This window comes from Lygodium microphyllum, chromosome 12 (genome assembly GCF_053477565.2).
Source record: "Lygodium microphyllum isolate KBCC chromosome 12, Lygodium_microphyllum_v1.1.10, whole genome shotgun sequence".
Lineage (NCBI taxonomy): Eukaryota > Viridiplantae > Streptophyta > Polypodiopsida > Schizaeales > Lygodiaceae > Lygodium > Lygodium microphyllum.
Genome location: NC_141146.1, coordinates 53,032,937 through 53,047,285, shown reverse-complemented (window position 1 = coordinate 53,047,285; position 14,349 = coordinate 53,032,937).

Below are 14,349 nucleotides of genomic sequence, written 5' to 3'. Positions count from 1 at the left end.
GGAGGGTAGTAGCCACCAAATCATCATCGTCAACTTCAACTCCAATTGAGCCTAGTTGTTTTGCAATGGATTTGATCTCACTGACATAGTCTTCAATAGACCTTCCATTCCTAGATATGTGGCTAAATTTTTGCTTCAGTAGTGTCTTTCTCGCATGAGTGACATGCCCATAATTCTTCATTAATAAGTCCCAAGCAGGTTTTGGGGAAGTACAGTTTGCAATTTGCATAGCCTTTGTGTTTGACACACATAATGACAACCAATGCAAGACCTTGCTGGTCTTTTCCAACCAAGTCCTATGTGCCTTTAATTGATCCTGTGTTGGAGGTCTATCCTCCAATAGCTTGGGCTCACCTTCAAGACTTGAAACTAGGTCCCAATAGCCTCTTGCAATCAAAAAATTAGACATCCTGAATTTCCATAGAACAAAATTATTGTAATCCAGCTTTTCACCAACTATCTGAGTGATAGTATCCTTCTCTCCTGTGTTTGCCATTTTCAAAGTCTTTAGCTTTGCAAAACCAATAAATTTCAATTTACACCGATATCATACACTTCCAAACTTGTGGAAAAGCACCAATGCTTGTCTAGCTCTTTAGGCAACAATGCCACATATGCTTGCCACAAGTTGTTAACAGTCAGCCCCACTGAAAAAACTGTAGTAAATTAGTTCAAAATTAAGCATTTAATGCTTACAACATTCCACCTTTACAAAACCAGTCAATTTCCCAAAAATGCCAGCAAGCAATATACTTCAGTGACCTGTAGTAGTGCAACCAATTTTTACTGTTAAAAAAACTACAGCAATAACCACTATTCCACTTCAGTTTTCAATTAATTGGATTTAACACACCATTTTGTTTTTGTCAATTGGACTCAATATACATCATTCTGTTTTGGAGTTGCTGAGAAAAGTTCTTGATTTTTCAAGAGGTCTACTATCTAGTCTAGAGATTGGGAAGCTGAGAGTGAGGCCTCAACATGGATTTAGTGAGAGAAATCCCCCAAAGTGGATCTAGTGTGAATTAAAGGCTCCTCAACAACCCAACCATTCACAGGTATAGACAATGAGCTTATTTTCTTCTTCAACAATGTTGATATGCTCTACAACTTCAGTTACATTTGAGTTCAAGAGTGTGATGCCTTGTATGAAAATGAAGAGTTTGATCTCTGCCATTTGGGGACACGATATTAGTGAGTTTGGGAATCTCCCAATTCCCATTTTTTGAATACTAAAAAGGTGGCACCCAATTAACATGCCCATAAGTTTCTCAAAACTATATGATGTGGCATATCATTGGAAAGCGCTTGAAAAATGGAATCTATTGAGCTATAGAGCGCTCGATTTCGAGATATAGTGTTCAAGTTATGACAAATCCAAAAATTTGACCACGTTTCCCAAAATTATGGAAAATTCCCATATTCCCCAATATGGTGTTTGGGGCAAGGAATGGAAGTTGGTAGCCCACAATGAAGGATCAACACTCCAAATGCCTCATAGATTGGCTCCTTGACAGGAATCGATACAAACTCAGCTAAGGTAGTTGGATCAAAACTTGAATTATGACAAGACTGACCTTCATCATATCTTGCCTCTCTGACTCAACTGCTTTCATAGACCAAAGGGCTTGCCTACCTATAAAATTTGTAACATGCTACTACTGCCTCCGATACTGAGAATGATAAATAATCTATGACTACTGCCGTGAACAAGCCCGCTGACGATCATATGATGTTAGCAACAAGAGTGAGAGGCCATCTCTCGAGATCCTACCTGACTGCTCATGTTAATTGATTCAATAGATTTCCTTAATACAATGTTGCAATCGATGGTTGCATTCCATTGATCCCAAGAATAATGCCTTCACCAATGCATTAAGCGATGTGGTGATGTACAAATGGAGGCTAGAGCTGACTGGAAGAAATGCCCAATTGCAAACGGAAGCTCGGTCTACTACTGTTGTAACAAAATTCTGCATTTTGGCAGGATTGTAACATTTGATTTGAACTGCACTCGAAAGAATTGTTTCTGTGTGTTCCGCAACAACATGGGAGTGATTGAATGTAAAGCTCTAATACTATATTACAGTTTAGAGAGAAAGGGATGGAGACAAAGACATAGACACCAGGGTAGCAGACATGCTCCCTGTCAGTTCGTTCCATTCCATCATTACACACTCAATCAAGTCAATTATGTACCTCACACTTACAAAACAAAGTGACCTAGTACTAACCATGGTTAAGTTAGTATGACTTAACTTTACTCAACTAGGGTATGCCTATGAGCTTGAATCTCAACAAACTTAGCAAGGGAAGGGAAGAAGGCTCGACCTACGTTAGTAGCTGATGATCTGAACAAGCAAGAGGAGGCTCATCTTGTTGCTCTCTTGCGAGAGTACATAGACATGTTTACATGGTCCTTAGATGAACTCAAAGGAGTCGATCTAAGAGTTGTAACACATAACATTCCAATGACTCCTGATGCAACACTAGTAAAGCAATGACCTTATCCAATGAATCTAAAGTATGTTCACGCCGTCAAGAAAGAGATCAATAAACTATTAAAGGTTGGATTCATCTATGAGATTGAGCACAAGCATTGGGTATCACCCATCGTGATTTTCTTGAAGAAGAACAAAAAAAAACATGTAAAACTACAAAAAAAAAGTCAATGCCCCAACTAAGAGAGACAATTATACATTGCTTTACATGGAGCACATGCTCAAGAGAGTAGCCTATAATTTCCTAGATGGCTTCTCGGGCTATAACCAAGTTCACGTGCACTTTGATGATAGACAAAAGTCAGCATTCACCATAGAATGGGGTGTATTTTCTTACATAGGCATGCCATTTGGGCTTACTAATGCATCTGCCACCTTCCAATATCTAATGGCACATCATCTTCAAGGACATGCTTAGATGAGAACTAGAGGTATTCGTTGACGACCTGTGCATACACTCTAGTTGGGCGAAACACCTACATAAGCTTTGCGTAGTCTTTGAGTGGTTTAGATTGTATAGTCTCCCTTTAAACCCTCTAAAGTGTTAGTTCTAGATAAAGCACAAATATATCCTAGGGCACGTGGTGTCCAAGAATTGCATTGCCACTAACTTCTCCAAAATTAAGTTTATTGCTGACTTGCCACCACCAACAAATTATAAAGGAGTTCAGTGCTTCTTGGGACACACATGGTACTATCAATGCTTCGTCTTGGACTGTGCATTGATTGGTAGACCACTTTACAAGTTGTTGAATGTATACCAAGGAGTGCCAATGCACTTAGGAGGAGCTGAAAAAGGCTCTCACCACCATGCTGCCTATTTTAGGAGCTCTAGATTGGAGCATAACATTCCATATACATATTGATGCATCAAAATTTGCCATGGAAGCTATTTTCTGCCAACTGGGGAATACAATCTTGACTATTCCATAACATTCTATATACATATTATTGTTGCATTCCGTAACATTCCATATACATATTGATGCATCAAAGTTTGCTATGGAAGCTATTTTCTGCTAGAGTCAGGGAATACAATCTTGACTATTCGGTGAGCTTTCCTAGCAAACAACTAATGGATACAGAGATGAACTACTCTGCGATAGAGAGGGAAGGCCTAGCCATAGTATTTGCTGTAAAGAAGTTTTGGCATCATCTTTTGGCTACGTCTTTCACATTCTTTATGGACCATCAAGCTTTGCTTTATCTTGTAAATAAACCCTGCGCTACTAGGATGCATAGCTAGATGGTTGCTTCTGCTTTTAGAGTTTAACTTCTTTGTGGTAGTACACAAGGGTAAGTAGCATTACATGGCCAATCACATGTCCCACCCACATACCCACAGGAGAACCATTGGACAAGGGATTATAGACAGTATACCCGATGCGCATGTGTTTAGCATGTCTAGTGAAAAAGACTTGTTCAAGAAGACTTAATGCCATATTGGGCAAATGACATAGTCCAGATCTTAGAGCATGGATTACTTGCAAGACCTATCAAAAAGGCTAAGCTAAAGCACCTTATCCTCAAGATTCCGTCTTATCAGTTAATTGTCAACCAACTCTATAGATTAGGATACGATGGCTTAGCAAAGATGTGTATGTGAGCATGAAATGCATGAGATGTGTCGACTGAAGGGCATGTTGGAATCATTGGAGGCCACTTCAATGGAGATATCACAACCTACAAGGTGCTACAATCTCAATCGTGGTGGAACACCCTATTCCATGATGCTGCTAGATTTGTAAAGCATTGTGATGAGTGCCAAAGAACCAAGGTCTGTGTTCATAAACATAAGATGGAGTTGACCCTGATCATAGCACAACAACCCTTGAAAAAGGAGAATCGACTTCATTGGGCCAATCAATTCCACAGCATAGTACTCCCAGGTCAAGTACTTCATAGTAGCCACCCACTGACTATCTCACAAAATGGGCCGAAGCTTGAGCCACCAGGAGGATCAACACTAGGACTATGGCTAAGTTCCTTTGGGAGACTGCCCCATCAAGCCAATAGTGATCAAGGCATGCACTTCATTAATGAAGTGAGTGCTCATTTTCTGTCCACATTCTTGATCATCCATAGAAAATCATCACCTTACTGCCCTCAAGCCAACGGTTGGGCATGGAATCCATGAACAAAATCCTAGTGAATGTCTTAACTAAAGTGGTCTCTACCTCATGCAGCAATTGGATAATAAGCTCATGGCAGCACTATGGGCCTATAGGGCAACCTACAAGATGGCAATGGAGAGCAAACACCCTTCAAACTGACCTATGGGACCGAAGTGATCCTACCATTAGAGTTTTTTGTTTCAAGCTTGAGAGTGGCAGTACAAGAGAGATGGGATGGAAAGAAGGCATGGATGGAATGTAGTAGAATAGCTCAAACATCTTTCTGAGACCCAGCTCTTAGCTCCCCATGTGCTAATTTGTGAAAAAGCACGACGTAATACTTGGTTTGACAAGCATGTCAAGCAGCATGACTTAGAGCAAGGTGACCTCGTGTTGCTGTACTTTGTGAAAGCCATAATCAAAAAATGAAATTCAAAGGATTAGAGCCCTTCAAAGTCCACAACATTAGCCAAATCGGCAATGTCAAGCTCAAGACCTTAGAGGGTGAGGACATAGGTTTCTTCAATTGTAGTCACCTCAAGAAGTACTAACCTCCAACCCATCCTAAAACTCCCTATAAATGTAGGAGTTGCCACTATCATAGAGATTGAGGACATGAATGAGGAAGCAATAATACCTACTTACTTGCAAGTAACAATCACTGCTCCAAAAACACACGATTTTGATGCGCTTATCGATGAGGGAGATAACTTCAACATCCTTACCCATGAGCATTGGACTCTCATTGGTTAGCCCAAATTGCGGCCCATGAATGCTAAGCTCAACCTTTTTGGGGGGACAAATCTACACACTACTAGAAAAGTGCAAAGTAGTAGTCTCTATCGAGATTGAAAGCTTCCCCATTATTCTCTATGTGTTACCTAACACTAAGGCTTTTGGTAGGCAATCGCTACTCGACCATGAATTCAAGAAACAAGCCCATTTCAATGTTGACTATGACTTGCAGTGCATCCATCTAGTTGTTGGCAGAGTGCACATTGTGATGTCTTGCAGCAAGGGTAGTGTGTGGCTCCATTTAAGCCTGCAAAGCTATTCAAAGATGAGAGAGAGAGAGAGATGGGGGGAAAACTCCATATCCATGAGCCTTGAGGCTCTCAATGTCTTTCCTTCATTCTACTCAATAACACTAAACCACCCAATACAATGTAAAGTAAACTAGACTAACTAGACTGGCTAACTCTAGTCAAGTCACTGACTAACCCGACTTATTTAATGCAGTCACATAGAGACAGTTGTACACAGTAGCTGTCACAAATGTTGGTTACACACAAAGACAAACTGACGGGTGGAGCTTGATTTCTAACACTCCCCCTCAAGCTCAAACCAAAAACTCAAACCATCTGCATCACTCCAAGTAGCTGTCTAAAGTGAATGAACTTATCTTTACTAAGTGATTTGGTAAAGATGTCTACTACTTGGTCTTCATTCTTCACATGCTCCAAGTCAATCTGATCTGCTAAAACCATTTCCCTGATGAAATGGTAGTGAACCTCAATGTATTTCGATTTTGCATGATAAACAGGATTTCTTGCTAACATGACACTGCTTAAATTGTTACAGTACAGCCTTACTTTGCTATCCAAGTGTATTCCCAAGTCACTCAACAACTTCTCTAACCACATAGCTTCACAGGCGACTAAGGCCGCACCACGATACTCTGCTTCCATACTGGATAGTGCAACTATAGGCTATTTCTTACTCTGCCAACTGATCATGCTACTACCCAATCCAAATGCATAGCCGCTGGGTGGCCTCCTGTCATAAGTGCAACCAGCCTAGTCAGCATCAGTATACCCCATCAAGTCAAGGGGTTTCCCATATGCATAAAATAGCCCATGATCTGTGGTACTCTTTACATATCTGAGAATTCTCCTAACTGCATCCAAGTGTGATTTGCCACTGATCATGCCACTTCCAAGGCCAAAAGCATAACCACTCGTAGATTTGCGATCATATGAGCATCCTACCCAATCCGCATCTGTGTATCCAACTAGTTTCAAGGGCTTATCTCTCATATAGAATAGCCCATAATCTACAGTGGACTTAACATATCTCATAATTTGCCTAACAGCATCCAAATGTGGCTTCCTAGGCTTCTGCATAAACTGACTTATGAGCCCAACTGCATAACTCAAATCCGACCTGGTGATGGTCAGGTAGATCAGACTTCCAACCATCTGCCTATACATACAGATCCTGAATTTCAACTCCAGTGCTAATATCCAGCTTGACATTCTGATCAAGGGGTGTATCCAATGGTTTGCATTCAGCCATGCCATACTTCTTCAGCATTTCCATGGCATAATGTTTTTGCATCAGCCATAAACCATTTTCAGCCTTGATTACCTCAATACCCAAAAAGTATTTCAATTCACCTAGATCTTTCATGTCAAATTCAAATTTCAGCATCTTCATTACATGTTGTATGCCGAAGTCATCATCACCAGTGATTATCAAATCATCAACATATATGACCAGCACTACCAAGCCACTGTCGGTCTTCTTTGTAAATAGGCTATGATCAGCCCTACCAATAGTAAAACCTAACCTCTGTAAGTAGTTACTGATCCTAGCATGCCAAGCTCTCGAAGCCTGCTTCAGCCCATACAATGCCTTTTTCAGCTTGCATACATAATGCTAAAAATCAGGGTGAACATACCCTTCTAGCTAAACCATATAGACATCCTCTGCTAAGTCACCGTTAAGAAATGCATTCTTAACGTCCATTTGCTGTAATTTCCATCCTCTAGCAGCAGGCCAAAGCAATCACAGTGCGTATGGTTGCCATTTTGGCAACAGGGCTAAATGTTTCCTCATAATCAAGTCCATACTGTTGGGCACACCCCTTAGTAACCAGCCTGGCTTTGTACCTTTCCACACTGCCATCTGACTTGCATTTGATCTTGTAGACCCATTTGCAGCTAATGGTCTTTTTTCCTTCAGGCAATGGCACAAGATCCCATGTCTTATTTTCAGCCAAGGCATTCATTTCTTCATCCATAGCTGCACACCAGTTCTCATTTTCCACTGCTTCAACATATGTACCTAGTTCTTTGATCTCCATCACTTTTGTCATGTAAGCATAATGCTTTGCAGTATAGCCACTATATGTCAACCTGTCAACGCGGTATCTAACCCTCTGTGAGCGTCTAAGCTGTGGTGCACTGCTCGATTCCCCTCTCTCATGAGGCAGAATGTACCTGCTGTGCCTTGCGCCAGACGTATAGACAGTCGAAATACCAAGTTCACTGTCTAAAGTGTGAGTAGACTCATATCCAGAAGTCATCCTACCAGGTATCATCATCCCAGATACATCCTCAGTAACTTTCTCTTTTCCTTTGTCCGCAACATCATATCTCCCCCTCACTGACATACTGGTGTCAGTGGAAGGTGAGCTCCTCAATCTCCCTGTCCATGGAGATACTGTCTGACTACTAGGTCCTATCATAGCAGTGCTTTGCTGCATATCAACTATAGATACACGAGTGGAAGGCATATCCGATGGCACTGTTGCCAGTGATATATATCAAGAACCCATCTCATCAAAAATAATATCCCTACTCACCAAGGTCTCCCTGGTAGAGGGATCATAGCATCTGTATGCCTTCTTCTCTTGCGAATATCCAATGAAAACACACTTATGCGCTTTTGGATCCAGCTTCTTCCTTTTTTCATCTGGAATATGCACATAAGAAAGATAGCCAAAGACTTTCATGTGACTTACATCTGGCTTATAGCCATACAGCTTCTCAAACGGTGTCATCTCATGAATACCTACAGTGGGAGTCCGATTCAAGATATATATGGCTATCATAACAGCCTCAGCCCAATAATAGAGTGGCATCTTCTTCTCATTCATCATGGCACGATCAGCTTCCATCAAGTCCTTGTTCTTTCTTTCAGCTACCCCATTTTGCTGAGGAGTATAGCTACAGGTAAGCTGCCTACGTATGCCATTTTTAGCCAGAAAGTTGTCAAACTCATTTGACACATACTCCCCACCACTATCTAACCTCAAGCAAGAAATATAATAGTCAAATTCCTTTCAACCTACTTTTTAAACTGCTAAAAAACAGCAAATACCTCATCCTTTATCTTCAGAATGTAAACCCAAGTATAGCGACTGTAATCATCAATGAATGTAACATAATACTTCGAGCCTCCCATGGATGCATTATGGGCTGGCCCCCAAACATCAAAGTGCACTAATTGCAACAGACGTGTACTCTGCCTTACATGCCTGACAAATGGCAACCTTGACTGCTTAATTACCAAACTGGCAAGCATCACATACATGACCAATATCTGAATATTGGAACTTGGGTAAACCTGTAACAGGCTGTTTTTTCTACATAATTTGCAGCCTTTGCAAATTTACATGCCCCACTCTCTTGTGCCAAATTTCCAAGTCTCTGATAGTGCCAGAACCATGGGCAAACATGTCTGAATTCAGCTCTGGCAAGGTAGCATCAAGAGTAAACATTCTGCCATTCCTGTGACCACGAGCTATTAACTTGCATCCATTACCAAACTCTTCAATAAAGCAACCATGCTTGTTGAATCTAACCTGCAAGTTCTGCTTTGTCATCTGAGTAACAGACAGTAGGTTCTTCGTAATCGAAGGAACATGCAATACATCATGCAAATTTTTCTTTTTGATATCATGAACTGCAAGAGGCACTTTGCCTTTATGCTCAATGCTATGATGCGTGTCATCACCTATATAGACATAGCCATTTTTTTCAACCACCACATCAATGAACCAATCACCATGAGGAGTCATATTGTTCGATGCCCCTGAATCAATATATCAAACTGCATCATCAGTGGAATTTTCAGTAACTCTATCCTTTACATATTGCATAGCAAACAATCTATCTCCTGAAGTATCATCTGCCACCTAACTAGATGTAGCAAAATGCCTATGTTGTTTGCCTTTCTGATTGCCTCCAGCAGTCCTTGGCAATACGCCCATACTTTTCGCAGTAATGAAAATCCTTATCCTTGTTCGGATTGTCAGATGGATGCTGTTGTTGCCAGGAACCACTACCTCTAGGGCTAGATCTCCCCCTAGCTCTAAAGTTTCCACCACTTCTTGCATTCGATACTTGTTGGTTGTTATTGCCATAGGATGCATTTTGCTGGCCTCCTCTGCCAGATCCATAGCCTCTACCAGAGTTTCCACGGTCACGTTGATTGGAATAGAAAACTGCATCCTTGTTTTTAGAACTACTAGATCCTGTAGCCAAGCCAAGCTTAACCTCTTCATGGATAAGCAATGCAACTAGCTCATTGAAATCAAGCACTTCAGCCTGCATAGACACAGAAGTGTCAAAAGACTTATACTCAAGCCCCAAGCCGTTCAAGGTCAGAGCAACCATGTCTTCATCTTCAACCTGTGAACCAGCAGATGCCAACTAATCCGCAATGGTCTTAACCTCCGTGACATAATCCTGTATAGATCTCCTCTTCCTCTCCATGTTATTGAACTTTTGCTTCAACTGTATCTTCCTGGCACTTGTGGTTGTGCCATAATACTTGACCAAAATGTCCCATCATCCTTAGGAGAGCTACAATTCATTATCTACATTACCATGGCATCTGAGATACATAAAGAGATCCAGTGCAAGACTCTACGAGATCTTTCTGTCCAAGCTCGGTGTAATCGTCTCTGATCAGCTGTAGGTCGATCTAGGAGCTCAGGTTTAGCTTCTGCTCCAGTCACCAACTCCCAATAGCCTTTCCCTATTAAGAAGTTCTCCATGCGGAACTTCCATATGGCATAATTGTTACTGTCAAGCTTTTCCCCCACTATCTAGGTTATGTTGTCAGTCCTTTCTGCATTTGCCATGTTGTACCATACACTATTTAGTCACTGCCTGACTTTCTGCAAGCCAGCAAGTCACTTTAACCAACCTCAGTCCTTGACTGTTTATGACAGTTTTCTACAACTATTCTCTGCAAAAAACCAGGGTATTTCAGCCCTTTACAACCTCAAAAACATCCACAAACATGTGGTATAACCCGTAGGTACATTAGTCAGTACATAGACTTTGCAGGTATTGTAACTCTATGTCATGCAAGCTTATTGCAGTAAAGAGAATGCGCAGTCTGAAACCTATAATTTTTCAGTAACCAGCAGTGAATTTACTGTCAAAAACCTCTTTAAAACATGTCATACATGCTCCAAACTTTCCCAGGCATTTGCTAGTATATGTAGGCAACTAGACATAGTCATACAAGCACACAACAGTGTATATCCAACAAATACAAGTGACATAAAATTGCTCACAGATTGTATACAGCTAATAAATTGTCAAACCAAGATGTATTTCAGCCCAAGAGATCCTCAAGCCACTTCATACATATGCCACTACGTGTAGGGATCAATACATAACCATACAGGCATTCGCAAACTCTCTGTCTTCAAGAAGTAATGTCAAAAAGTACATGGACTATTTATGACCAGCCAATACACTGTCAAAGCATTTGTTCTTTGATTCAAATTTCAGTTTTTAAGAGCCTTCAATGCTCATCTCAATGCTCATAGCATTCAACAATCATATCCCATACCATACAACTCCCTGTAGGTAACAAAAGGCATGTATTTCTTCAAGTCAATGAGTGTATGATGATGACAGTTTTATGACAGTTTCATAAAATTTTAGATCTGAATATTTTATCAATAAAATGCAATCCAAATGCATCAAACTCAGGACATATGCTTCTTGAATGAACCCTCACTTCAGTAGAGCTCAAAATGCTCATCAAATGGCTTCAAATCTTCAAGAGGACTCTGGTGTATGCTGCCCTGTTCAATGACAGTTTCCAGCCATTATAAATTTCCAGATTTGAACATTTTTTCCACCAAGACTTCAAGTCATAAGCATATCAACCAATACATATGTCTGCATAATCATATCTATGCTCAAATCTCATGTCAAAGATACATACATGCTGTGTGTTCCTTGTTTGTAATAGACCTGGATTGTATTTCAGATCTGAAGCTCACTATTCCAGCTCATACATCAGCTCCAGACCAAGCAATGGCTTATCAAGGGATCAAAGGACCTTCCAAGAAGCATTTTCAAGTTGGAGATCAACTAGGTAGTGATTGATATCTTCATTAGCAGCAAGAAATGACCATTCAAGATCAGGCGCAAACATGCTAGCAGGCCTAGGGGTTTCAACAGCAGGTATACTCCACAAAGATAGTTGATGCTTGCTCTTGATTGCTCAATGAAGCCTCTACAATGCTTCAAAGAGGCCAGGACAACCCTCTTGTATAATGACAACCCAAAATGACAAAATGCATACCTTCACACATATAATGACAGCCTACACACTGTCAACCTGCTTCTCTTCAACCACTGCCCTGAGTCTTCAGGTTGCAGGTCTTTCTCACAGCTTCATGCCTTCAAGATCCCATCCATGATGGCTCTAATACCATGTTGGAAGAGAGAGGGAGAGAGAGACAATGTAATGGAACAGCAACCGAACCTTTAGGTCGTTCATCATCTTCCATTATTTCATAGACTACTAACATAACATAAGTGTATACAATAGTACTAAGGTCCGTAGGGTCTAAGACCACCGACTTATTTAATGTCCCACACTTTGCTGATATAGCTAGACACAGCTAATATCGGTCATACATACTGACAGGAGAGTAATGGGAGCTTGATATTCTAACACATGTTAGTGGATGCAGTAGTGTGACTGCGCAATCATCCTGTCCAAGGACTCACTATAGATGATACATCACCTATTTGACCACTCATGGAAGTACTCTCTGCAGGAGTATTTTCAGCACGACTCATACTGGGTGAGCCATCGGTAGGCACTACAACAGGATTCCCATACCAGGATGCTAACTCATCAAATACCACATCTCTACTTATGAGTGTCTCATGCGTAGAAGGTACATAACACTTATAAGCTTTCCGTTCCTGTGCATATCCCACAAACACACTCTTCACTACCTTAGGATCCAATTTCTTCCTCTTTTTATCTAGTATATACACATATGCAATGCTGCCAAATACCTTCAAGTGCAAAATATCAGGTTTATGACCATATAGCCTCTCATATGGAGTGACATCATGAATCCCTATTGTAGGGGTTTGATTCAGCACATAGACAGTAGTCATCACTACTTCAGCCCAATAACCATTTGGCAGACATTTCTCATTCAGCATAGCTCTAGCTAATTCCATCAGGACCCTGTTTTTCCTCTCTGCAACACCATTTTGTTGTGGTGTATAGCTACATGTGAGCTGTCTTCTAATCCCATATTTAGCAAGATACCTATCAAAGTAATTAGAGACATATTCACCTCCTCCATCTGATCTCAAACATGATATGTAGCAGCCCAACTCATTTTCTGCATGCTTCTTGAAATCTTCGAATGCATCAAACACATCATCTTTACACTTCGAAACATAAAGCTAAGTGTACCTGCTGAAATCATCAATAAATGAGACATAATACCATGCACCTCCAAACGAAGCATTATGTGAAGGACCCTAGACATCAGAGTGCACCAACTATAAATGCCTAGTGCTATTTTTTACATGTCTCATGAACGAAAACCGTGCCTGCTTCCCAAACTGACATGCAGGGCATACATGACCAAATTCATTATACTTGAATTTAGGTAATCCAAGTACTACTTTCTTCTACTGCATAGATGTTAGCTTTTGTACATTGACATGTCCAATCCGCTTGTGCCAAATCTCTACATCCCGAATGGCACTCTCATCATGAGCAAACATGGCTGCCTTAAGTCCTGGAATGGTTGCATCCAAAGTAAACATCCTGCCATCCCTTTTGCCCTTGGCAATTAGCTTGCAGTCATTTCCATACTCCTCAATGAAACATCCATCTTTGTTAAATCTTACTTGCAGATTCTGTTCTGCCATTTGACCCATAGACAAAATATTATTTGTTATGGTCGGTACATGTAATACATCATGCAGGCCTTTCTTCTTGCCATCAAGCATCATGAGAGGAACAATCCCTTTATGCTTTATGTCATGTTGGGTGTCATCCCCAATACACACATGACCATGTGTACCTGCAACCATCTCATCAAACCACTCTCCATGCGGTGTCATGTGGTTTGACGCTCCAAAGTCAATGTATCATCTATCATCTCTATTATGTCTCGATGCATTTTTGGATACATGCTGCATGGCAGATAGTCTATCAACTTGCTCATCATGAGCACCACTGGAAGATGCATAGTGCCCATGCTGTCTACCCTTTGCCTTCATATCTCCCTGCTTCTTATAGCAATCCTTTGCAATGTGCCCATACTTGCCACAATAATGGCAATCCTTGTCCATGTTGGACTGTTCAGATGACTTCCATGAACCAGATCCACCACCTCTACCTCGGGGTGATCTCCCCCTGCCTCTAAACCCGCCAGATCCACGCTAGCCTTGTGTATTTGCACCATGCCAATTACCTTGCTGCTGTTGCTGTCCATAAGCATTACGAGTGTCACCACAACCTCGAAATAAACCATGACCTCTAAATCCTCTGCCATGCTGGCTAGAGTATAACACAGTGTCTCTACTCTAAGATACACTGGAACATGTATTCAAACCAAGCTTAACCTCCTCATGCAGCAACAAAGCAACTAACTCTTCCCAGGTAGGGGGCTCTTCTCTAACATAAATGGATGTCTCAAAAGCTTTGTACTCTTTCCC